Raw genomic sequence first — 25,612 nt, forward strand, 5'->3', positions numbered from 1 at the left:
CACAATGCTAGGCTCAAGGGTACTAGGAATTAAGGGTGGGAGTGCTATCCACTCTGAGTAGTCTAAAAAACATATAAGGGACAGAGTCACTGTTGTGGTCCCTTGCTTGTTGATTTTGCTATCTTCTGCCACCATAAACAGCTTCTCCCCCATGGTACTTGTCTGTCACTCCGCCCTTTGTTGGAGTCATACAAACTGTGAACTCAATAAACCTTTCTCCCTTTAACTTTGGGTATTGATATTTTGTCTCAGCAACAGGAAAAATAAGAATTTGGTACCAAAAGTGAGGCCATGTTTATAACTGATGTGGTTCAGGAGTGTTTGGGATGGGCTGTGGGAAGTCTGAAATGGTTCAGAGATGCTGGCTGAAAAAGCAGAGCTAGAATTTTTGAGGCTTCTACCCAGGTTTCAGAAAAAGGCCTTCGAGGCTAGGCAGTGTCTCCCTGAGAAGGTAGTGTGAAACCAAATGTGCAGTGGAGACTCCACAAGGTTAGAGAAACCAGGAACATGGTTCCATGGTTAAGGAAAGCTGCAAGAAGCTAACAAAGCTAGGCAAAGAAAAGCTACAACCATCAAAAGTACCACAGGGGTGAAGACACTCAAGATCTTTGGAGTTCACAACTTTCCACAGATTGTTGCAGGTGCTGGAGTGGTACATCTGGGGCTTAAGGTTTATCCTGCTAAATTTTGCCCATTCCTAGATATTCCCCTGTTAACTTTTGCGACAGAAATGTCTATCTTGTACCATTGAATGTTTAAAGTGTTTAGCTTTCTTTTGATTTGTACAGGAGCTTGAAGCTGATAGCTTGGCTTAATTCTCACAGGAGATTTTGGAGTTGATTTTTCAGCAATGCTGAAAATGTTAGGACTTTGGCAACTCATATGGATGGACTAAATGCTTTTTACATAAGGGGACATGGGTAAGTCTTTGGGGACACAAGGGCAGAATGTGATGGCTTGTATTTAAATATCTTTCCAAAGCTTCATGTGGTCACAGGTTTGGGTTTTCTTAGAGGTAGTTGGATCTCGAGTGTGTGGTACTGGAAATGATTCATAGCATGAAGCTCAAGGGCAATAAGATTAAAGGTGTGAGTGCTGCCCATCTTGGGTAATCTGGAAAAGATAACAGGGGCAGATAGACACTGTTATAGTCCCTTGCTTTTCCTTTTGCTGTCTTTTGCTATCATGAATGACTTCTCCTGTCTGTCATGACACCTTAACCAGGAGCCAGTGATGATGAACAGAAACTTCTAAAACCTGTGAGCTCAATAAATTTTTCTCTCCTTTACACTTGGGTGTTGGGTATTTTGCCTCAGCAGCAAGAAAAGTACCTAAAATACAAAGATAAAGTCAGTTTAAAAATAGATTGGAATCCATGAGCTCTGTTTCCTAACCCAATTTCCCTACGTCCAGTTCCTGGATCAGAATAATCTCCAAAGTTCCTTTGGGGACCCAAAAGCTTTTCTGATAAAAGGATGAGAAAAGAAAATCATAAGTAAGTGAATTCAACAATTATGTTCAAAATGACATGGATTCTAACACTCAGAGTAACTTAGAACTTGACTTTAACTCTTAGCCTACAAATAATGCTGTATAAATACTAAGTCATGTATGTAAGAAAATTATTGCATCATTAATTTCAGTGCTAATTCAGTCAATAGGGGGCGGGTTGACACAAAAACTTGCAGTTAATTTTAAATGTGATTTACAAATGATTTCACCTATGAAGTATTATTACTGGGCTTCTAGTAAGGCTAAAAGTCTCTTCTATAATAAACCATGTCCATTTAATGAGTTTTGGTTTCATTGTTTCATATAACCATTTGAAAAGTTGCCTAAATACTGAATAAATTTACCTAAATACTGAATAAATTAATGCAAAGCAAATGTGTAATCCTAATAGTTCTAATCAGCCTTTGCAGGAGGCCTTATGATTCCAACAGCTAACAGTCATTAAAAGAAATTTGTTGCAAAAGGCACGAAATGTATTATATGGGATCTGAATAAGACAGACAGAGGATTCTTGACAAGCTTCTTTTTATTTAAATCTAATTGGCTTATATTTTATAATCCCCATAGCACCTACAGTAGTGTTTTATGCACAAAAACTAACAAGTGCACATAAGATACATAATAATGAAAATAATGTGCTCTCTGTCTTCATAAATGCTCTTTCTTTTTTTTTTTTTTTTTTTTGTCTTTTTTTTGTCTTTTTCCTTTTTATCGGTACCAGGGATCGAACTCACGACTGCCTGCTTCCAAGGCAGGTGCTTACGCCGCTGAGCTAAATCCCCAGCCCCATAAATGCTCTTTCTTACCAGCCTTGTGCTGGCTCTGGAGAAGCAACAGTCTTGCAAGGTCTTTGTGGCGCTACTGCGAAACTTTGTGTTAAATTTAAGACTTCCAGTGCTTAAGGAGCTGATTGTCTAATCAATAGATACAAACAGAAAAGATGTGCAGGTGACAGATTATCTTTAATTATTCTTAGTAACTCAGCAATTTATTAAAATGCTTTCACATCACGCCCAAGGAGTGCTCAGTGTAGAATTAGAAGCCTTGCAGCCAGTTCCGCAATATGATCTTGGACAAATAACATCTCTGAACCTTTCTTTACTTATTGCCTCTCCATCCCCAGAGCTACAGCCTTGGTCACTCTCCTCCTCACTGGAACAAAATGCCCAATACCCAAAACTTAAAGGATGAAAGATTTATCTTACAGTTCAAATATAACTGCTCCAAGACAGAATGGCACTGTGAAAGGGACTACTGCTAAAGCAAGATGCCCACATCATGACAGCCAGGAAGCAGAGAAGAAAGGGAGGAGCCAGGGAGAGAAATACACTCTTTCCATATCATGCTTCCCTTGACATGCCATTAACCTGCCACCACCTCCTAACAGGAGGCCTCACTTTTAAGTTCATAAAGCTTTGGGGATGAGGCATTCCAGACCCAAATCACAACAACAACCTCAAAGAACTCAATCAATTTGCAAACCCCACAGCCCCACCCAATGTCAGGTATCAATAAGGATACTGGTAAAAAGCCCTCTTGTCCAGAATGTTGTAGTGATTTAGTTTGGGATCCTTTAAGTTAAAGCCAGAGCAGTATTTCTAAGATGCAAATCCAAGCATTCCATTGTGGGCTTAAAGACTCTTTATTGCTAAAGGATTAATATTTAATTGCTTGCCTTGGTAGACAAGAGCCTGCAAAACCTGGCTGGACTGCAGCCTCATCTCTATCTGCTTTTCAAAGATCATAGCAAATACACAGCTACTCCCTACTCACACTCTCTTCCCTGCTTCTTTGCCCTGCATTTTTGATGAAGTTTCTGGCTGATTATCGTACCACTTAGGACTCAGCCGGCTGTTATTTAATCCGTTTTCATATTACCATGAAACTGAATTTCTGTAGGGCAAAGAAAAATGACTCTTAATTACTATCAGTATTCACTATACATAGAATACGGCCCAAGGAAGGGCAGCTCACTTAATGTACCAGTGACAGGCAAGAGAGATCCTCATTTGAATACCACTAAAGATAGAAGCAAGAAGTTGATTTCCAGGGAAGGTTTTCAAATGATAGAAGGTCCTATTAAAGATACTATGGGATCCTCATCTCTTATCTAAATCTCCTAAGGAGAAATGTAGTTTGGAATTCAGTATTTGTGACATATTAGAAAGGTAACGGGATATATATACTGTATGTTCTCCTTATGGGGTCTAATCAGGAACCCATATTCAATACAGTAATAAGGCTGCTATCAAACTTACAAACAACCCCTCAAAATAAGATACATTAAGAACAGGAATAGACTTGTATTCATTCAAGTCACATCTTGGCACCAAATGAGTTTTCAAAGCATTTTGATTTAGGAATTAGCAAAAATGATGGATCCATGACACCTTATGTACATAGCTCTTTCATACTCGTTTCCGCTTTGCTCAGAATTTACTGTACACAACTGACCTTTATTTAGGCAACAAGAAAAAAAAAATGGCTGCACATCCAAACAGCAATAGGTTATAAAGTATTCTGGGAATTTGGGGTTCAGAGGCACAGAGACATGGTTACTATCACCAGAAGTTACAGTAGCCTCTTAGAGCATTGACCAATATTGAAGCACTAGTGAGAAAAGTAGTGAGATACAGAGTAGAAAATGAATGATTGGTAGACTGTGTATGCATGAATGCCTACATACATAAATATTGGCAGGAATTACAGCACTGATTTCTAAATGGCTCTTCAATTTTAAGAAAACAAATTTATAGATACAAGTAATAGCATTCATAAGCTTAAACCAGTCTATCCCAGATCAACCTGATTTTTTCCACATCACAACAGAACTGGCAATATACAGATATGTAAATGCATTTTTCTAGATAACCAGAAAGACTCCTACATAATACCTCATGTGAAAAATTTCCTTTAGAACTGAGTGCTATCAGAAGTAAAGTTTTTTGATAAACTGAGGTATTTTCTTGTCTGAAAATAACTATTGAAGGATGAGGAAAGAGAATGCAAATTTCCCCTTCCATTGAATTCTAACACCTGCATAGCCATCTTGTGGTTACTTATAAATCCAAAAATTCTTATTTTAGGAAGTGGGAGAATTCTGCTGTAGAACACTTACATCAGATACAACTTGATTCTTTCACACACTGAAGGCCAATTATCATCTGTAGCTACCATTCACCGACTGAACACTCACTTCAAGCACAGCAGAGTTCTGAGCACTTTGAAAATATCAGTTAATCTTCACATTAATAATAGAATCTACTTGTAAGATTATTATCCCATTTTATGCATAAAAAATTGGATCTTTCAATTAAGATTCCAGAGTCTTTAAAAGTAGAAACAAACAATTATACTCTCATCTCCTCTAACCACTTGGTTTCTATTCTGAAAGAAAAACAGCATGGCTCAGGTAAGCAAATAGCAGAAACAACCCTCTTGCTCACTTAGAACCTTTCTCATGTGTCCAGCTAGAAATGAGTTTTCTCTGTCTCCCTGATGACCTACCCACCAGGCATCCACTCTATTTAGGGTGTCCAGGGTATACCAGGTACCTTCTAAGGATATAAAATGCATATGCCACACTCTCATTCATCAGACTTTCAGACTAGACATGAAAGAAAATAATGACACTTGAAGATAAACTGCATGTAGCACAGGAGTAGAACAGATCACCTCTGCCTTAAGCAGATGATGAGTGGTATAAAAAGACTTCAAAGAGGGGATGTTCCTAGACTACGTATGCTGAACAAAGCAAAGATAGATGATGAATGAACAGTGTCACTTCAAGGCCTTCAGAATAGTATTAAATGGGAATGGGAATGGGAGGGAGAAGTTGAGAAAAAGGAATAAAGCAGGTCAACAGGCCAGAGGAGAAAAGGTGAACAGTCCCAGTTCCCAAAGTCAGGTCTTCCAAACTTGTTTGAGCCCAGCACCTGGGACAACCCAGACTCTATTAGAGAGGAAAAAGAAAGGTGTAAGGCAGCTGAATAGGCAGAGGGAGCCAGGATGCTCATCTACTTCCTGAGAGAGAGCTTGGCCACTTCCTTCAACTCCTCACCTGGTACCCTTTCACCACAAGTCCTGTGAACTCTAATAACTAGTCTCTTGCCATTTTGAGTCGGAGGCAATATTGCCAAATTAATTTAGAACCCACAAGCTTGATAACAGGACATTATTCTCTCAGGAGTCCTTCATCCTGAGAGGCAGCACAGAAAACAAAATGTATGCTGTGCTGGACCAGGGGACATGTGAACTAATCTTAAGTTGACAGTCTTTAAAGGAAAACAATTAGAACACAGATCACCTTACATACAGCATCAAGATCTACCTAAACACTACACTGTGATAAAGACGGACAGAGTCTTTGAGTGTCTTATCTCTCCTCTTGAGCATTTAAAGTTGTAATTTTGATGCTTTCTGAAATTGCTATGGTTTGTCTATATCTGACTCCGGCTCAAACCTCCTCTTTACATGAAAGAATAAAATCCTCTTGCTACATAACATGTTATTTATATCTAATTAAAGGGACTTAAATAAGTGTTATGAGAACTTTTGGATATTTTCTATGACAATTAATTTGATATTCAGATATGCTACACAAGATCAGAGTGAAAAATCACAAGTTCAAGGACTCACCTTTCACAAGGACCAGGATGATACAGATAGAACAGTGTTTTATTTATTTTAACATAAATTCAATTTTCTCTTGTTAGAAAATTGGCCCGATCAGACATAAAGTACTGGGACACTTCAAAATTATGTACTCATACACACAAATGATACTGCCAAGTTCAATAAATACTATTTATGGAGCCATAAATCTTTACATTAATTTTAGAACAAGAGAAAGCCATTGCTTAGTTCTCCCACTGTACTGAAGATTAAAGTTTTGGTTACTATAAAGCAAGAAAACATGTCTCAGAAAATATGACCTTAAACTGAAAATTAGACTTTAAAATGAAGAGTCTTAGAAATATTCTAAAATTCTAGAAAATTAAAATGAGCTTATGCATTAAAAGATTTCAATTCAAAGTTCTAAACTTCTACTGGTTCATGGCAGAAGTATACAGCTGCTCACTATTTTCTCCTCCAAATGGAGGGATGTGGACAGATGAAAGAGTACAGGAAGGCAAGACAGTGGGGTTCCTTCAAATATAAGATTTTTCTCCTACTCAAAAGCAGTGGACTTTGTGATATATACAAAATAGGTCCTTTCTAAGAAGGACAAATTCCTCATCTCAATCAAAACATAAACATTTTTTTAAAAGCAAAGAAAATAAAGGTAGAACAGAAAAAATCTGCTTCAATAATCTTACTCCAAGAGTAAAATATTTTTCTGCAAATGTCAGTTTATAAAATAAAAATGACTGAGTGATACAAAAGATATTTGAAAGATTTCTATACGTACTTCCCAAGAAATGTTTCACTTCATTCTCTATATCCTAATATCTTGGACAAGCCAAGATAATTTGCCATGTACTGTTATTTCCCATCATCTCTTGTTATTTTAACAAAGCAACATATGTATCAGTGGCATGCTATGACAACAGATCAGCACAGCAGAGTGGAAATATCACAAAGTTACCTTGAATACTAAGAACCTAGGAATTGAACTGCTCCCAGCAAAGGATGAAATGAACAATGTTAGCACAGAGCTGAAGAGAAAGCAGAGTGCAGAAATAATAGTATAAATACAGTGGGAAAACCCAAAAAGAAATATACTGTTATTCCAAAATGCGTGAAGTGATGGGGATATGACAGAGGTGGGGGAAAAAAAGAATTGAAATATAAACATTAGTAAGACAATAAAGTTGAACAAGAGGAAAACAGCCACACAGAGGTAAATCATTAGGAAAAGGGTCCTTAGCTGTTTTACGTGGAGACAGGAGGACCAGGGGTGCCCAATTCCCAGTGATGAAGGCCACACTGAAATCATCCTCTTCCTAATCTTAGGAAGGCTGGTAGGGAGCCCTACCACTGTACAGCTCTCCACCTGAAGATCGAAAGTAAGAAGTCATTTGTCCTCAACACAATCCCAGTCTTGAGGTTGGCACATAAATTGAGTACCCAAGGGCCAGAAATCTGGAACAGTCTTATTACAAAAAAGAAATGCTATCAACCTATCTTTCATTCTTCTTTCCCTCAGTCTTCAGGACCACATGAACCAAAACTCATTCAAAAAACTTCCATCATTTTATAGATTGACAAATGATAAAGAATAAATATTTAAAGATATAAAATAATAGTTACTAAAATTGGGCAAAGAAAGAAAGGAGAGAGAGAGAGGGAGAGAGAGACAGAGAGATAGTTACCTTACCTATGCATGACCACTCACCCAAGAGAGACACCTCATCTTCCAAGAGTCAAATCTCCTGATGGGGTCTGAGTCCTCCAATCAACATTGCCCGCTTGTAGTGGGAGGAGTACAGAGGAAAGATGCATAGACTGGCTGACTCCTCCAATTAACATAACAATCTTTACACTTCACAAATTAATCAAATGTAACCTGAGAGCCACCCCATTAGGCTTTATTAGGCCCATCTTAAAGATGGAGAACATATCAAAGAGGTTGAATCTAGCATGAAATGGAAAAATGTACATTCTAAGAAATGAAAGGTACAACAATGTAAGAATGATTCCTGAAACTGAAAGCACATCTCTATATGGCTAAATGTCTTAGGAGTAACTCCAGCAATGGTACTTTTATCTTCCTTAACCATCCTGATTGACACACTAACTACTGTTTCTCACTAAGCATATATGACATCTTCCTATAGAAACTCCTTTGTATAGAACACATTTTATACAAGTGAAACACATTTAATAAAACACATTTAAGTGAAACATATTTAATAAAATTTTATTAAGTACTGAGTCTGGTACTTTAAGATTTATATTTAAATTAGAAAAAGATCCCCATATCAAATAGCTTACAGCATACTTGGGGCGACAAGACAATGTCCATAGAATGACACCAACAGGCGATCATGAAAGCCAGAAACCAAGGAGCTATGTCTGATGCCCCATCTTTCTTCTCCCATACTTCTCCCATACTTCTCATACTTCCAGCTCATCACCACATCCAGTCCTATCACTTCTTTCTATTCCTCTATAAAGCAATTTAGTTCTTTCCATTCTTTCCATCCTGGACAGGTTATCATTTCTTCTTAAACCACCAGTGAAATTTCTATGGTAGTTTCCTTAGTTACTTTCTCATCTCTGAGACACAATAGCAGAAACTCACAACTTAAAGGAAGGAGGAGTTTATTTTGGCTCACAGCTTCCATAGTTGGCTGACTCAAGCCAGGGAGGCATGACAGAAGGTCATGGAAGAGGAAAGAGCTCATAGATGGCAGCAGGAAGCAGTAAAGGATCAAGAGAGAAGGAAAGGGCACACCCCCAGTGACCCACCTCATCTGACTAGACTTCACCACCCAACTTGCATTAGCAATAAACTCATCTTGGAACTAATTCACTGAGCATCACACTGCCAAGGTCTAGTCATCTCCCAAAAGCCCCACCTGTGAGCACATGAGGCTTTGGGGGGCATCTAAATATAAACCATAGCACTGGACCACCTATATTGTCTCCTGGACCACTTACCATCTTTTTACTGCAGCTAAAGCAAACCTTTTCAATTTGACCACTTCAAATCCATATTATAAATTTTTGTGACTCTTGAGAAAAGACTCTGTCTCATATATAGCATCCTTAACTACCAGCCACATGAGCCTTTTTATGTCTTTACTCACATCAGTGTCCCTTTCACCACAGTCTTTCCATATCCTGCTACCTCTGTAATACCATTCCCTCCTAACTCATCTTTCAAATCTCAATCACTATCACTTCCTTAGCAAAGCCACCCCAGCTCCCCTTTGTAGGCCAAATCCTCTCAAACTTGTATCCTCATGGGGCATTTAAAGCAGTGGTTCTCTGAGATTTTATGCAATTATTTTTGTGAACAGACATTTTAAAAGGCATTATAAGGAAGTTGTCTAGTTTTTCTCACTATGAAAATTAATCATTTACACTAGATGCTTTTGCCAAACGAACAAAAAAAAAAAAAAAAAAAAACAACGATAAATTCAATACAAACAAAATTTAAAAGGTATCTTGGAAAAGACACATAAATGTCCTGGAAAGATTTTTAAATCAGAACTCTTGCCTTTTACAGTAATGCTTTCCTAGGTTTATTTTGGAGTTCCTTCACCCCAATATAGCACTGAGACATGGTACCTATTAAAGGATGGGGAAAAGACTATAACCTGTTTCTTCTTGTAATCTGCCACAATTAGTTTCCCTATCCCTTCCAAAACTGAGAATACTTAAAATGCAGAAGTTGCTTGCATCGATACACTTCCTATTAATGTGCAGCTGGTCTTCCTTTTTTTGAAATGCAGGCTCTTAGACCGACTCAAGTCCGGATCACACACTCCAATTGCTCACTGAACCTACACAGCATGGTGTAGAGGTCAGGAGTCAGACTGATGCACTGCAGATCCTAGATGCCAAAGGATAACCTCTCCGAGCTTTGGTTTCTGATTCAGTAAAATGAGGCTAGTGATAGCATATAAGAGAATTGGAAAAATATGTTTATAAGATGTTCTTAGTATAGCTGCCAGCACACTAAATATGTGCAATTATTAGCAGTAATATAATTAATATTACACTGAGGAACTCTCAGGTATTGCCTTAGCTGTGCTATTTATTCTCAAACCAAGTGGCACATTAAGAAAAAAAAAAAAAAAAAAAAAAAACCTTCTCAGGAAGAACTGTAGAGTTGTACCTGTAAGGCAACACAGCCAGTCCATAGGCAGACAGTGTTTACTGTACTTCTGCAGTGCTGACAGAGGGACCAGATCTACATCCTAGTCACAATCCAGGAACTAGTCATTTGTTACACCCACTCAAAAAATAAGGATGTGGGCGGTCCTTTACTATTCCTATCACAATGTATACCTTGTGTTAATTCACTGCACCATAAAATTCAAAACACAAAGCACTATTTACACATTCTTTTCTTTTGGCAGGAGGTGAGCAATAAATTGAACTGTGCAGGGCAAATCTGATCTGTGCAACCTATACACGTGCACAGGATAATAAGATCTGATGGGAAAACTGGTTTAGAAGCCTCACCAGGTATTGATACAACTGAGACACCTGTTCTTTAGATCCTTAGTAACACCAGGCTTTTCACACCTGCTCTGGAATCCTCTACAGAAATTAAATGTGGTATGAAAACAAACATCTTACCAAGGAAAGTTGCAAAAAAAGTGTCCTCACATTTTTTGCCCTCAGATGCCTCACTTTATCCAAGGAAAAGTACATTCAAATAAAAGTCTAATCTGTACAAGAAATGTGGGTATCTGGTCACCTACGACCCAGTCCTCTACCATGATAGCCAGGACTGTGCAGAACTAAAGATGTTAAAATACAGGAACTACCAAATAAAGAAAGCATTTCACTGTGGGGTCTCAAGAGATATCCAGAAGCATCTTCCTTCACATTCTAAGCTTGAAAAACAGGTTATGGCTCTGCTTTCTATGTACTCACTGTTGAGACAATAGTCCCAGTGAACTTCTGGGAGCCCATGATCCAGGAAGGGTGAGGGCCATCCTCTGCAATAGTCAAGTACATTATTCTCTTGTTGGAAGCAGGTGAATGACCCTGAAGCCCATGTCTATCTGAAAGTAACCTGCCTAGAGTTTCCTTTCAGGCCTGATTTTTGAAAGCTTAGATATATACTAAAAACAATAACCCACTATTTCTCAGGGAAAAGTAATGAGTTCTTTTCTCTTAAAGAGGTGTTTTGTTTGAAGCTGACAACTCATTTATTACTTAACTTAAAAATTCTAAGTCATTCACTTACTTCCCAACACAAATAAAACAGCCTACTCTGCACATTGAGGTGCAAGGCCATGGCTTTCCTGGAGTCCTATAGGAGGTTTTGCAGGTCCTCACATGTGCATTTTTATCTGTCCTCTTTACATGATAGTAAGTAATTACATGTACTGCTCTTTAGCTCTTTTTGTCATGCACACATCTGTCTTAGAAATCTTACTCTGTTGGTGTAAAAAGGGCTGACAGATCCCTTTATACTCCCAACTATCAATATTAGACATTAAAACTGCAAATTTCCACTGTTAGCAAGGAAGGAACATTAAAGTCCTCAGCAATACTCTGCCTCTGTGGTTAGGCTTCATATAAATTTCCATCCAGGAAAACTCTTCCCCACAGAAGCACACTTTTCAACAGTGAGATGTTCACTGACATGATCTAAAGTATTATCTGGGTGGCTGTTCATCAGTCAGGAAGAAAACGGAGCAAACATAGCAAAGTTCACAGGTCAGTTGGTGAGTTGTGGCAGGCGTCTGAACAGCTCTGAAGAGCACCTACCAACAAACAGAGCCCTGGGAGTCACGTCTGGGAAGAACAAGTGTGACCTGGAACAAGATACAGGCCACCAGTGACTCTCCTCCTCATGTACTGCCAGCCAGCAGAAGCCCCACGAGTTCCCAGGGCTCTATAAAAGGACAGAGTAGCATACAGATGTCACCCATTAGTACATGATTTAGGGGACACAACAGAGTTTGCGATTTCTCTTACACTTGTCAGAGGAGGGACAGTGCTATAGTTTGGATCCAAAGCTCGTGTGTTGAAAGATTGGTCCCTAGGAGATGGTGGTATTGGGAGGTGGAAGAATCTTTAAGAGGCGGTGGCTAGTTAGAGGAAGGAGGTCACCTAGGACATTCCCTTGAGTGGGATACGAGAACACCAGCATCCTACTCTCTTTTTCATTCCGATCTCTAGGAGAGGAGCAGCTTTGGTCTGTTATCCACTCCCCACCATGGCATTCTGCTTTACCACAGATCCAACCCAACAGGTTCAAGTGACCATGGCCTAAAACTTCCAAAACTGTGAGGCAAAATAAATCTGTCCTCCTTTAAAGTTATTTACTGCATGTGCCTTGTCATTGTAATGCAAAGATGACTAATACAGGCAAGACAGGGAAAAGGAAAGAGCAGACAGCTGAATTTCACTCCTAAATCATATTCTCCTTGTCTTTCTAAACATCTGGCTTTTTTTGCATAAAACAAAAATAGCCAATGCTTCATAGGTAACTGCACAGACTAAAGGGACATGAGACAGTACCTTATTCTGTCCTGTAACAGCTTTTGTTTTACCAAAGAAAGGAAGTTCCAGCTCCCTATCTTTTACTGGCAAGTCTTATAATTAATGTTTTTTTCCCTTCTCTCATTCATGGAGGCTCTAAAAGGTGCGATTCCCCTAAGTCACATACATGCCTACAGGTAATTTTGAAATCAATTAATAATATTCAAAATAATGTGTACTCAAAGCAATTTAAAAGTCGAATGTGGTAGTGACTGCCTATAATCCCAGTTATTGTGGAGAGTGAGGTAAGATCTACAAGTTAGAGGCTATCCTGGGCAATTTAGTGAGACCCCAGTCTCAACGTAAAATTAAAAGGGTTGGGTATTTAACTCAATAGTAGAGAATTTACCTACCCTGTGTTTAATCTCAGTACTAAAAAAAGAAATTCCAATAAGTAAGTGGATTTTTCAGTTATACTTTTGCTATCTTCTAAGTAACTTCCATAAAAGGCAAACTCATTTATAGGTTAAATGATTTCAAGTGGTCTCATAATTTTACAGTTGTCCAGGTCACACACCCAGGCCCAAACTCCTCAAGAAGTTTCCTTGCTATAGTGTTTTATAACTCTACAAACTACCCCTGATTATAGCCTCTCTCAAAACATTAAAAGATAAAATCAAGCATCATTGACAGCTAATTCTCATGACTATGCAGTTCAATGCTTTTCACAAACATTCTGGAACTCTCATTTTAAAAATAGATAATACCAAAACTAATAAAAGCGAAATACAAAAATACAAAACACACACACACACACACACACACACACACACACACACACACACACACACAAAGTAAGCAAAAGACCAGATTAGGAACTTTCCAAGATATTGCCAACACACATGTGCAAAGAAGCTAAACTTCTCATGGTGATAAAGAAATATAAATTAAAACCATAATGATAGTACCATATTCAAATACCAGAAGGACTAAAATTAAGATATGTCATTATACTTACATAGAGCAATAAAAATCTGGTTCACACTTAATAAGAGTATAAACGACGACACTTGAAAACCATTTGGTTGTACCTATTAAAGCTGAATATACTAACATCTTAGGTCTCAGCAGTTTTTCACATATATACATAATCAGAAATGCAAAACTATATTCACCAAGAAATATATGCCTGAAGTTCATAGCAGCATCATTCTCCTGGAATTAGAAACAACTATAATATCTACCATCAGCAACTATAGTACCTTCATACAAGGACTGCTATCTGCAATGAAGAGGAATAAACCCCTACTACTGCATACACACTCTAGATGACTCTCAAAACAAAATCAAGGAAAATAAGACAGACATTCAAGCTCACAGTAACAGACAGTAGAACAGCAGTTAGGAAGAGTTTTTGATGGAAAGATACAGGAAATGTTGCCAAAGGAAGTAAAATTTCAGTTAGGGAGGAAAAATAAGTATAGAAGATTTATTATACAACACAGTGCTTACTGTTGCAACAATGTATTACATACTTGAAAACTCATAGAAAATATATTTTATTATATATTGTGCGTATTCGTCACAAAAAATGTGAGGTAATACATATGTTAATTGATTTAGTTGTTCTATAATATATACATATACCAAAATTTATTGCACACAATAAATATGATATTTTTATTTACCAGTTAAAAATAAATACAAAATTGGAAAGTCAGACATAAAAGAATACAAAAATATGAGTTCACTGACACAAATGTATAAAATCAGAAAAAGTGGTCTATAATTTGAGAAGTCAGTATAGTCACCTCCATAGAGAAGAAAGTGATTAGAAGGTACAAGAAAAGGTTTGGGGAGGCTAGCATTGTTTTTTTGCTTGATATGTTTCAATAATGAATAGGTGGAATCTCTGTGTGGAAGTTCATTGTACAGTACTGACATAATTTGCACTCATTCTATATGCAAGTGAAACTTCAACAAAAACATTTTTTTAAATGAATGTATTATTTAAATTGTCCATGAGCGTAAATTTATTCAGGCAATCAGGCCCAATATAAAGAGCAGGAAACATCACACTCTTGTCCTTGGGCCTGCACCCAACTCTTGTCACTTGTACCCTGATTCACTGGGAGTTTGATCCATCTATAAAGAATGCCTGGGCAATTCTTAAGAGTCAAAGGAGGCACTATGAGATTATTTTGGACATCACAAAATGGTATCCCAACACTTGTTCTTATGTATCAATATGAACCACAGCAGATAGAGTTGAAGAACAGGGAGATCCCAAGGATGGAGCGATCTGAGGGACTCTAAGGGTTACTTTAGAGAGTCTTTGCACAGCAGCACAGGTTCTTTGTGAAATTTCATTTCAACTGAAACAGAAAGCTATTCCATTTTTCACTTTTACAGAAATATCACCAGAGCCACTCTATAATGAGCTTTTCTATTAATAAGGAGCAAGCTTTTCAGCTCCCATGTGGAAATGAGGCACACTCTTCATTTTGGAGGTACCAAATTTCATTTACTCTTAGATTCTCTTTCATTATGTCTTCAGCTTTCTTCCATTTCCACTCAATTTCCAGTGTTTCGGTACATGCTTTATGAATGTCTTATATTTCTCTCTGGGCCCCAGTTAAGAATTAGGCCTTATTTAGGAAAGATGGTACTTGGAATGTCAGGCTCGGTTTTGTGTAAACTCAGGGTTCCTCCAGCCTTGATCTAAACAACTAGGCCTTCTTGTTTCCTGGAAGTCTGATAGAAACAGAATCCCAGGCTCCACTCCAGACTCAGTAAATCAGAATCTGCATCTTAACAGGAGGGTTAGCTGATCTATATGTACATGCAAGTTTATAATGCCCCGAACTAGATCATATACTGCTGGTTATCTGACATACTCCGGGGCTTAGAGCTATCAGTCACAGTCTTGCCCAAGTAATGGGGCTTATGATAAACAGCACTGTGTGAATGTTTCAACCTCAAACATAGGCTCATATAAATGGGACATGATCTCATACTTGTTAATTTATATTCCAAACTCAAGTCATTTTTTCTGTAACTTAAGCAGGTAGGGGTAAAGGAGGTAGAGACAGGAAGATGAAAAGTCAGAGCTGGTGTAATTTCTTTCCAACTCTTAGAAAAAGTAGGGACGGTCACACTTGAGAGTTGACTTAGAAAGAAGAGGGGAATCTACAGGGCTTGCTACATGGTACCATGGACCTTCGATAAGACCTTTTCTCTACCCCAGTCTTTCAGCTATAATAAGGATAAATGACAGTATCCATTTCTGAGAGTTGGTTGTGAGGAATAAAAATAATAAATAATATTTATATAAATAAATAATAAAAAATCAATAGCTGTAGTGCTAAGAGCCATGAACTGTGTTAGTATATAATGCACACACAAATGTTAAACAATAAAAATATGTACTGATACAAAGATTAATAGTACATATAGTAAGAAGAATCTCATAAAAATATCATCTGTAAAGCTCAATTTATTTTTATCAATTCTTTACTATAACGCAGATGTGCATAGTTTCTATGCACAAAGTGGGAGAAAAAAGTAAGATCCTGTTTTTGAAGGAGTTCACAGTCTAGTAGGGTTGGAGAGCAACAGTATTCTAAAAAAAGGTATTTGGATTTAGAATTCCTTATTTCAGTTTCAAATTCAACTATTATACACATAGATGTGTGGTTGGTAATGTCAGAAAAGAATCTGAAAATCTTATTTCTCATTTTCCAGTAAATAAAATTGGGAGAAATGTTCACAGTTTTCATTTTGAGTTTCTTATATAAGCGTCAACCAACATTCCATCTTCAAAGTAGAGGTTTTGTTGGTGTTGTTGATGATGACAGATATGAACATGGACTTAATTTTAAAAGGACTTACATTAGGGATGCCCAGTCTCATACCCTTGGCTTCTTCTTAGCAACAAGACACCTTCCTGGCTTTAATTTAATGATAGGGTATTAAATTCTTTAAGAATAATATGAACTTTGCAGTGACTAGGTACTGCTGACTTTCACCTTAAATCATGTGAGGCAACATATTCCTAAGCAGTCTAAAACCAAAGACATGTAACCAATATACATCCTATCCCACCAAGGTTGGCTACCAACAGTTATGGAATAATACCAGATTGAAGCACAGATTTCTGCCTCAGAAATCAGGCAATTCCTTCTTCAAAGGACACCTGCATCTCTCCCTTCATAAAGGACACTGAAGGGCCTTCCAGTGAGGCCTAAAGTATTAGCCTTCAACCTAAACATCTTATCTTTGATTATCTGAAGTTGGTACAATATCAGTTTAAATGCTCAGCTCTAGAATTGTAACAATGAGAATGCTCTGTTTTTTCAAAGTCAACAGAGAGACCTTAAAAACACAAACCTGAAAAATCTTGAAAGAGTCCAACAATAAAACAGAGGCTCACAGGGTAGATTTAGCACTCTTTGAAAAGCAATGAATTTCAAGCTTTTATGACTTTATTAGTTTTAAGTCTTAAAAACTATTTTCATGTATTGTGTCTCAGAAGAAAGCAAAATGGATTGTCAAGGTAACTGAAATGTAAACACACTCTCTTCTCTTTCCTCCCACTTCAAATGATAAAGGAGACACGAACAGGAAAGTTAACAAGCTACCAACTCGCCTTGTGTGGCAATGTGATTATCTAACCCAAGTACTATGAAGTAATAGTGCATTATTACAGGCCTGTAACACTCTCATGCCAATCCATGGGACAGGCCAGCCATCCAGAAGGGATTATTACTAGTCCCAAGAAGCCACAGAGCAAGCTGGGGCTCCTAAAGGCAAGTAGCTCAAGCTCTGGATAGAGGATTCATGGTCTATGTCAAGTTTAAGTTTCCAGTTCTTCTTCTGCAAGTGCTCCTCATTAGCCTAATTCAATTGAACCTTCCCAGAGTTAATAGACTCATGGAAAGCAAACTAATGAAATTCCCAGATTTTCTGCAGTTAATGTCGAAGCAAATATTTGCAACCTCATGCCTCAGAAACTTTTGCTGGAGGTGCTAATGAAGCCCATTGGTTCATACATTAGGTTAGGTCCTTTTATTTCTTCTAGCCATTTAACAGCTAAAGGTCAGTAAGAGAGGGCAGAAGTCTGCTACACGAGGATGAAGAGATATCATCTGAGCAACTATAGTACCAACTGAGCAGCTCAGAGCTGGCTTTCTTTTGGTCAAAAGTCGACCACCCCAAACTATAAAAATGACCCAAAATCAGCTACATAATACTGCTACAGAGGCTTCAAAATTATAGTAACTTCAGAGCCAATAAGCAAATTAATTTTTTTCTAGGACTTGGATTTATAACCCTTTTCCCTAGACCTCTCTCCATACCAACTGTACCCAAACAAATTAAAAACTTCTTCACCTTATTGTTTTTCCATGTTTTTCCATGTTTCCATTTAGCCCTCATGTTTTTTGACCAGTATGGAAGGGGGCAGGTAAATAGCATTACTAGCCCAGGCATATTTCTACAAAGGCAACCTTATTCTGATCTTACAGGAAACTGTGGTCCAAATATTAATTAACTTGCCAAGGTCACACAATAAATTAATAGTAAGACTATATTTCAAGTTCAACTCTCTCCCTTTCCAAACCCATCATCTCTCTGCTACACCAGCTTCTAATTAATGTGTGATGTGTAGATGGAAAGGCAGCATCTGCATCCATAAGAGTGCGTCAGAACTGCAGAATCCCAGCCTCCTGAGTGGGATTCGACATTCTCACAAGATGCAAACTGTTACTGCATGCAAGTTTGGGAAGCACTACTCACTGTTAAAGAAAGAACACAGTATTTCCATCCATGGGGCACCTGTCTCAACTCTAGTGGTTTTAAACCTCATTTAGCATCATAACTCTGGGGCTTAACACAGTGATGTTCTCATAATGCCAAGGACTATGTGAATCCTGGATGAATACAGTCAGAGGTTTTAAAGTGGGGAGAAGGGCAATCTTGTCTGAGTTCTATAAACAAATTACTAAATAACACTATGTGTACCACAGTCAAAACTTAGAGGAGAAGCTAAGCATAAACTGCCCAGTCAGCATGCCCTCTGGTGGTTCATAAAAAGGAAGCTTAAATATGGAATTAGTTTCCAGAGGGAAATCCTGAAGATCACAAGCCATCTGCCATGGAAACTATTCTACTGACTCAGGAGCAAAGCACAACAAAATCCTGTAAATTCAGAGAAAAGATTTTTAGATGAGAGTGATAGGCGAATACTAGAGCACCAAAGACAAACAAGGAGAAAAGAATAATCTAGATATGTTTTCTCAGGAGCAGAAACTAATGTTTTACTGCTACAGTTCCCTTGCAACTTTTTTTGTTACTTTAATTTGGCCGTAGCCATTGTGAACTTCTTCATTTATAATTTTTAGACAGCTATAACACATATATCACAAAAGTACACAACTCAATACTTTGCAGTGATTCACAAAGTTGTGCAATCTTAACCATGTAATTTCAGAACATTTTAATCATACGCAGTCACTCCCCATTTCTCCCTCTTCTCAACTCCAGGCAATTACTAATCTTCTATCACCATGGATATTCATGTTGTGGACATTTCATAACAGAACTATATATTTCTTGGCCTTCTATGTCTGACTTCTTCCACACAGCATGTTTTCAAGGTTCCTTTATATCATAGCATGTATAATTCCTGACTTGTTTCCCACAGCATGATTTCAAGGTTCCCTCATATTGTAGCATAGGTGATTCCTTTATATAGCTAAATGGTTTTCCACAAATTGTTTATTCCTTAGTTGATGGACATCTGGATTGTTTCCATTCTTTAGCTATTAAGACTAACGCTACTATGTATATTAACTTGTAAGTGTTAATATAAACATGTTGTCAATTCTCTTGAGTGTACACCTAGGAGCAAAACTGGTCTTTGAGTGGTCAATGTTTAACATTTTGAGGAATTGCCAAAATGTTTTCCAAAGCAACTGCACATTTTACATTCCCATTAGCAACGCAGTAGAACAGAGCTGCATTTTCTCCTGTCTTTTTGATCAGAGCCACCCTAGCGGATGGGAAGTGGTATCTCACTGTGGTTTTGATTTGCATTTTTCTGATGACTAACCATGCTAAGCACATTTTCACATGCTTTCTTCAAAGAAATATCTATGCAAATCCTTTGCCTACTTTTAAACTGGGTTATTTGCCTTTTGATTGTTGAGTTGTAACAGTTCTTTCTTGCTATTTTTTGAAACTTAAGTCAAGTGCCCTCTTCCTAGAAAACTCTTTCCCTATTACCCAATCTTCTTCAGCTGAGCTTACTTTTTAATCACCTCCCTGCACTTAGAGCCACTCACATCTATTGTCTAACAGGCCAGGAACATTTCTTCTCTTCCATTTTGAAAGACATTCTCCTTGTGCCATCTGTCTGCTTGTGTTCCATCCACTTATTCACAACTCACTTTCCATTTATCACTAGAAGTCATCTTCTTTAGTGAATTACAATAAAGAGCAACCTACCTACAATGTGCTAGGCACTACCCTTTGTCCTATATGCTCTGAAAATTGTTTATATGCAGACATAATTGCAAGTCTTCACACTACTGCTTCATTATATCATTAATATAAAATGCTTCTTTCCTCTAGAAAACATGACTTCATCATTTACATTATCATTGTCCAGCACTTCATGCAGATTTTTTTTTTTTTTTTTGGTGCCCGGGATTGAACTCACAATCTGCACTTGCTAGGCAGATGCTTATGCCACAGAGCTAAATCCCCCACCCCATGCAGACTTTCTTTCTTTTTTTTTTGGGGGGGGGGTGTCTTTTTCCTTTTTATCAGTACCAGGGATGGAACTCACGACTGCCTGCTTTACAAGGCAGGCGCTTATGCCGCTGAGCTAAATCCCCAGCCCCCATGCAGACTTTCTTAGCAAACACAGTTTAAAATGTTTGTCTTTATTTTTATTTATTTATTTATTTTGTCTTTTTCAGACAAGGTCTCACTATGCAGTTCAGGCTGACCTTGGGCTCACTTTGTAGCCCAGGCTGGTCTCTAACTTTCAAAAGATTCTCCTACCTCAGCCTCCCAAGTGATGGGATTACATGAGTGCACCATCACACCCTGGCTCCGTTTCTCTTTAAAACAAAAACAAAAACTACTAACTACTTGTAGAGTTCACTAATTAATATCCATAAAATTGATTTATGTATCCTTTATTTATTGTTTATATACTAGTTTAAAGCCTCACCCTTAGCTAGCATTGAACAATATACTAGTATTGTTTGAATGTGCTAGGTCAGTACTGATGTCCTAAAAGATACCAATAAAAGCTTAAAAACATTCTGTGTTCTGGAAAGCAAACATCCAGTTGAATAAATTTAGCCAGCATTTTGTTATCTAAGGTACTTCTTCAGAGTCTCTGATATAATGAGGGGTGTCATGAGAAACTCTGTAAGAGGAAAAGATAATGTGCAGTGCTTCCCAAATTGGTTTGCCCTTTACAAGAGCACACCTATTAACATCAACCCTAACAGCATTCTTCAACAAACTCTGGCAACTGCTGAGCTAATTCAATTGCCGCTCAATTCTATCAGTTGGACAGCACTGAGTAGAAACCACATTTTCTACTGGATTGAGGAAATACATTTGCTTTGTTTTAAGACACCATCACCATTGGTAGGACTTCTTAACATGATAAGAGGAAAAACTGTATATTAAATGTGTTCATAATGTTTAAGACCCATCTGTGTTTCTGAAATTGGAAAATGGTAAAACAAGAAAAAAAAATGGTTGTAAGAACTGAGCTACTGAAGTGTTAACCATGGTTTTTGGTTAAAAGCTCCCTCCAGGAAAGTTGGAGTCTGATTCCAGGAATGGGCCTTGACTCTGTGACCTAGGGATGAGAGTCTTAACATTCAAAGAGAAATTAATTGTCCTAAAGTAATGATTGTCTCACAACAGATTTATTTTGGTGCAAAGATATCAGAGGGTCACTGCTAAGAAAACCAAACAGTGATAAGGAAAACCGCTTTGCTCACATTGAAAAATAAACCCCACAGCAAAAAGCAGAGGAACACCCAAAATATACACATCAAGTTATGGGAAGGAATTTTAAAACAGAAATGTTCCCTACTTGTGTTAAGTGGGAGAAAGCATTTACACAAGCTACCACATCCAAAGAATTACAGTCCAAAGGTTCTCCTTTACCAAGCACTGATTACTGCCAGGAAGGCAGGTTTGGGCCTTGGGTTTTTATCTGCCAAAACATTAAGTGGTACACTTCAGTTTTTGAATAGGTTTCGGATTCACTCTAGAGCTAATCATTTTAATATTAAAACAAAGCACAAATGGAAAGCTGAGATAAAGGATGATGTTCCACTAAGATTCCATTCGGGGTAGCAACATAAGAGCTCGTTAAAAGTGATGAATGACCTCCTCAGACACTTCAGCCATTTGGGTGCTACCTGACAAATTTTATTTCTTCCTTAGGGTGTTATCTCAGACACCCTCCTGATTCAAGCAGGTTCCTGAACTCTCTGATTCAAAGAAGTTAAAGTTCAAGGCCACAATCTAGTCACAGCAAGTCCTGAAAAACTCTCAGCATGGTTTGGGAAACAAGGAAAAGAAGTTAAGTTTGGGTTGTGTCCAAATAGTGCTTAATCGAAAAAAACAATTCTATCTACCCAAGGCTCCCCCTGGCACTACCCAGCTGTCTCTGAAAACTGACTTTCCTCCCCCTTAGACAGTAAGACAGGGTCTCAGCTACTGCCAACACCACCTCCTCCAGAATGCATGGAAGAGCACCATGAGACAATTTGTCACACAGTGTACTTCAGACTCCTCAAAAGTCCTGGGTCCAGAGAAGATACTACTGAAAATTTGATACTTTTCAAATTTGCTCCTAAGTGATTTTACCTGTCTTCAAACCATATAGTTCAAGCTGTCAGAGTCATATGCAACCTGCTTTGCACAAGACTCTGAAAAACCGAATAAAGGAAAGCATAATTAGTCATTAAATAGATGACAGATAAAATGCAAAAACTTATATTTTTTGTAAATTCATTTATTTAAAGATTATTCAGAATCATTAAAACTGGACAATGGTAAGGGGACCAGGTATTGGAATACAAAATCCTTATGGCAACTTCCTAGAACACTTGTAAGAAATCCTTACTCTACATAGGAAGTACTAACATAATGGCATTTCAGAATGAATCTCACTTTTTTCTCTCATCATATTAGTAATTCGATAGCCTTAGAATCACCTGAAATCAGTTAAAAATGTAAATTGTTGGTCCTCCTCTCTAGACCTACGCAATCAGTCTCTAGGAGTGTAGCCCAACAATCTGGTTTACCAAGCCCTCCAGGAGATGCCATGTTCAAACTGAGAATCACTGCCCAAGGATCAAGGAAGATGCACACTTAGGTTGACTCAGGAGCCTCATTAACCCCTTATTGACAGTGACAGACAATTTCTCCTCTCCATGCCTATGACTGGCTTTGGCTAATAGTCTCAAAGACCGATTTCACTGGTGAGAGTTTTGTGTCCTCAGCTGAAGGACACTATCAGACATCCAGTCAGAGTTCCATCCTAGGGCCTCCCAACTTCATCAACCTTGGATGTCAAACCAAGGTTCTGCTGACATGATGACGCTGGAGCCTAGCATTGTTAATGTTGGTAAGGCAATCTAGGTGGTCTCCTAAGCGGTACCACACTGGCTCCCTCAAAGAGGTATGAGAACTGAAGTTCCAACACTGCAAATCAAATCAAAAGTGAGATGGATTACAGGAAAGAGGGGAGGAGAGGGCAGCAATTGGCTAGCTAGTTTTAAAGAGCTGAATCAGTAAGTTTCCTGATACTTAGCTGGGGAAAAAAAAAAAAAGCTGTTTTGTTAAATATAACAGTTAATTCCAAAAAAATGAGTGCAATGCATAGAGATCATTTGTAAGGCATGACTGGCACTTTGAAGTTTTCTTAGCACTTTTCATTTCCATTATCTTATTCAAATCTCACAACAACCCGGTAAGGGAGAGGAATAGTCACGATTAAGCCCATTTGACAGAAGAGAAAACTGATGTTGAAAGTGGCAAACAATTTGTCTATCAGCTCTACCACTCAGCTGTAAAGTTGCAACCTGATTTCATAGCTCTCTGACTCTGGAACCAATGTAGTGTATCCATACTACCCGACTCCAGTATCTAGGACTCTGTCCCAAAGTGGACAGACCTTAAAGAAAAACAAAGAGAAAAACATTCAGCACATCTAGTGAGTTCCTACAACATGGCATTGAGCAGTGTGTAGGTGCTCCTTTAATAATTTAACACACAAACCCAACACTAAGGTGCTTAGCCAAAAAAGGGGGGAAAAGAAAGACAGTGAGACATATTTCTAGCCTGCATAATCATTTCTGGACAGACTCCCACTAGCAGCCTCAGAGGCAAACAGCGGCTCCTTGCCTAGGCTGACGCTCCTCCACCCCACCCACCTCCATCCCACTCCACCCCACCCCCGCCCCATCCCAGAGTTATGACAGCGCAGCTCTGACTCGTGCGCAGGCAAAACCCCAAAACTCAAAACAAGAAGCGAAGGAAGTGGAGCCCAGAGAGACCGAGAGACCATAGGCATCTTCCACACCCTCGCAGTCAGCTCAATGCCAGTTCAGAGCTCGGGGGTGGCCCAGAGAGCTAACTTAGGACAGGATAGAATGAGAGAGCTAAAGTGCCTTGTGGACCCACTGGTACTATTCTTTCCCACCCAATAGCTAAGGGAAAGATAACAGAAGGGGGTAAGGTTCATTATCAAGTCCTGGGCCAGAATCACAGGCAGCACACTTCACGCACCGTCTCCTGCGGAAGAGAACGCCAGTCTAAACTCTTCACCTGACCCACCAGGCCCTGACCTGTGCGACGGTGAGCGTGGCGGGGAGTTACAAACCTGAGAAACGCGGAAGGAAAAATCGGGGCACCCACCTACTCCAGCCAGTTGCTTCGCCTTGTGTGTGCGGAGAGCACCGCAAGTGCGAATTGTGAACCCGGCGCCCTTGACTGGGGCTGAGGTTTGGGAGGGGGCATCGCCCAGGGCTAACGGTCCTAGGGGCAGGCAGTTGCACCCGCCGAGGAGACCGTTTCAGTCTGGTAGCAGATATTCTTAGAAGACGTCAGGATACACAAAGATAGGGGACAATTCAGTGATTTCAGCAGGGGGGTGGAGGAGCTCAGCCTCGGGCGCAAGGACCCATGAGTCCACCGCACGGGAAGCCTCCAGGCGGCACCCTCAGGGGCCACACGGCCACAGAGGCAGTGCCAAAAGAGAGGCTCCATCCTCAACTTTCTCTGAGGAAACCGCTCCGCTAGTCTGAGGTTTGCCCAACCTTGTGCGCACAGCAGGTCCCAGGTTCGGACAGAGTCAGGAGCAGAGTCCCCTCAGCGCGCACAAAGCAGCAGCGCCGGGGCGCGCAGCCCCTCTCCCGCCGCCCGCCACCCCAAGGCAGCGCTCGGGGCGCCTGCCGGCTCCTCCCGCCCCGCAGCCCGGCCCCTGCCCTGCCCCGGCAGCGCGCACCGGACCGCGCGCCAGGGGCCCCAGCAGCTGCAGCGGCTGCCACCGCACACCCCTGGCCTGGCCTCTTCCTCCCCCATCGACACTTTGGCCCTACCTTGCAGACGGACGAGTGGCCCGGCGGTGGCAGCGTGCTGCACGCGTCCCAGCCGGCGAGGCTCCTCCCCGGGGGCTGCCCCGCGCGCGCGGGGTTCCGGGCTCCGGACTGGACTGGCGGCCCGGTACTCACTGGCAGCTGCCGGCTGCTCCCGCGCGGGCGCCAGCTGCCGCGCGCCAACAGGGAGGGGTGGTGGGGGAAACTCCCCGGCAACTCCAACTCCGGAGCCGGCGCTCCCGCGGCAGCCGCGAGCCGCCGCCCGCCCGCCCGCCACCGCCGAGTGCGAGCGCCTGCGGAGCGAACCTGCCCCCGCTGCCGCCTCTGAGCATGCCCAGTGCCGC

General features: G+C 39.7%; 1 protein-coding gene across 2 annotated transcripts in view; it reads right to left on the reverse strand.

Annotated features, from left to right (window-relative positions):
* The window catches only part of Stxbp6 (syntaxin binding protein 6), a 294,011-nt gene extending 268,604 nt beyond the window's left edge, over nt 1-25,407 (reverse strand). Inside the window, exon 1 of one of the 2 annotated variants that reach the window (XM_003464759.5) lies at nt 25,272-25,407. The gene's annotated coding sequence lies outside the window, so the exon portion shown is untranslated. The remainder of the gene's footprint in view (nt 1-25,271) is intronic. The other variant, XM_063246316.1, reaches the window with a different exon arrangement.
* Nucleotides 25,408-25,612: the final 205 nt, after the last annotated feature.

The sequence above is a fragment of the Cavia porcellus genome, unplaced genomic scaffold (genome assembly GCF_034190915.1).
Source record: "Cavia porcellus strain 051 isolate PalLab524CR breed Dunkin Hartley unplaced genomic scaffold, mCavPor4.1 scaffold_1, whole genome shotgun sequence".
Classification (NCBI taxonomy): Eukaryota; Metazoa; Chordata; class Mammalia; order Rodentia; family Caviidae; genus Cavia; species Cavia porcellus.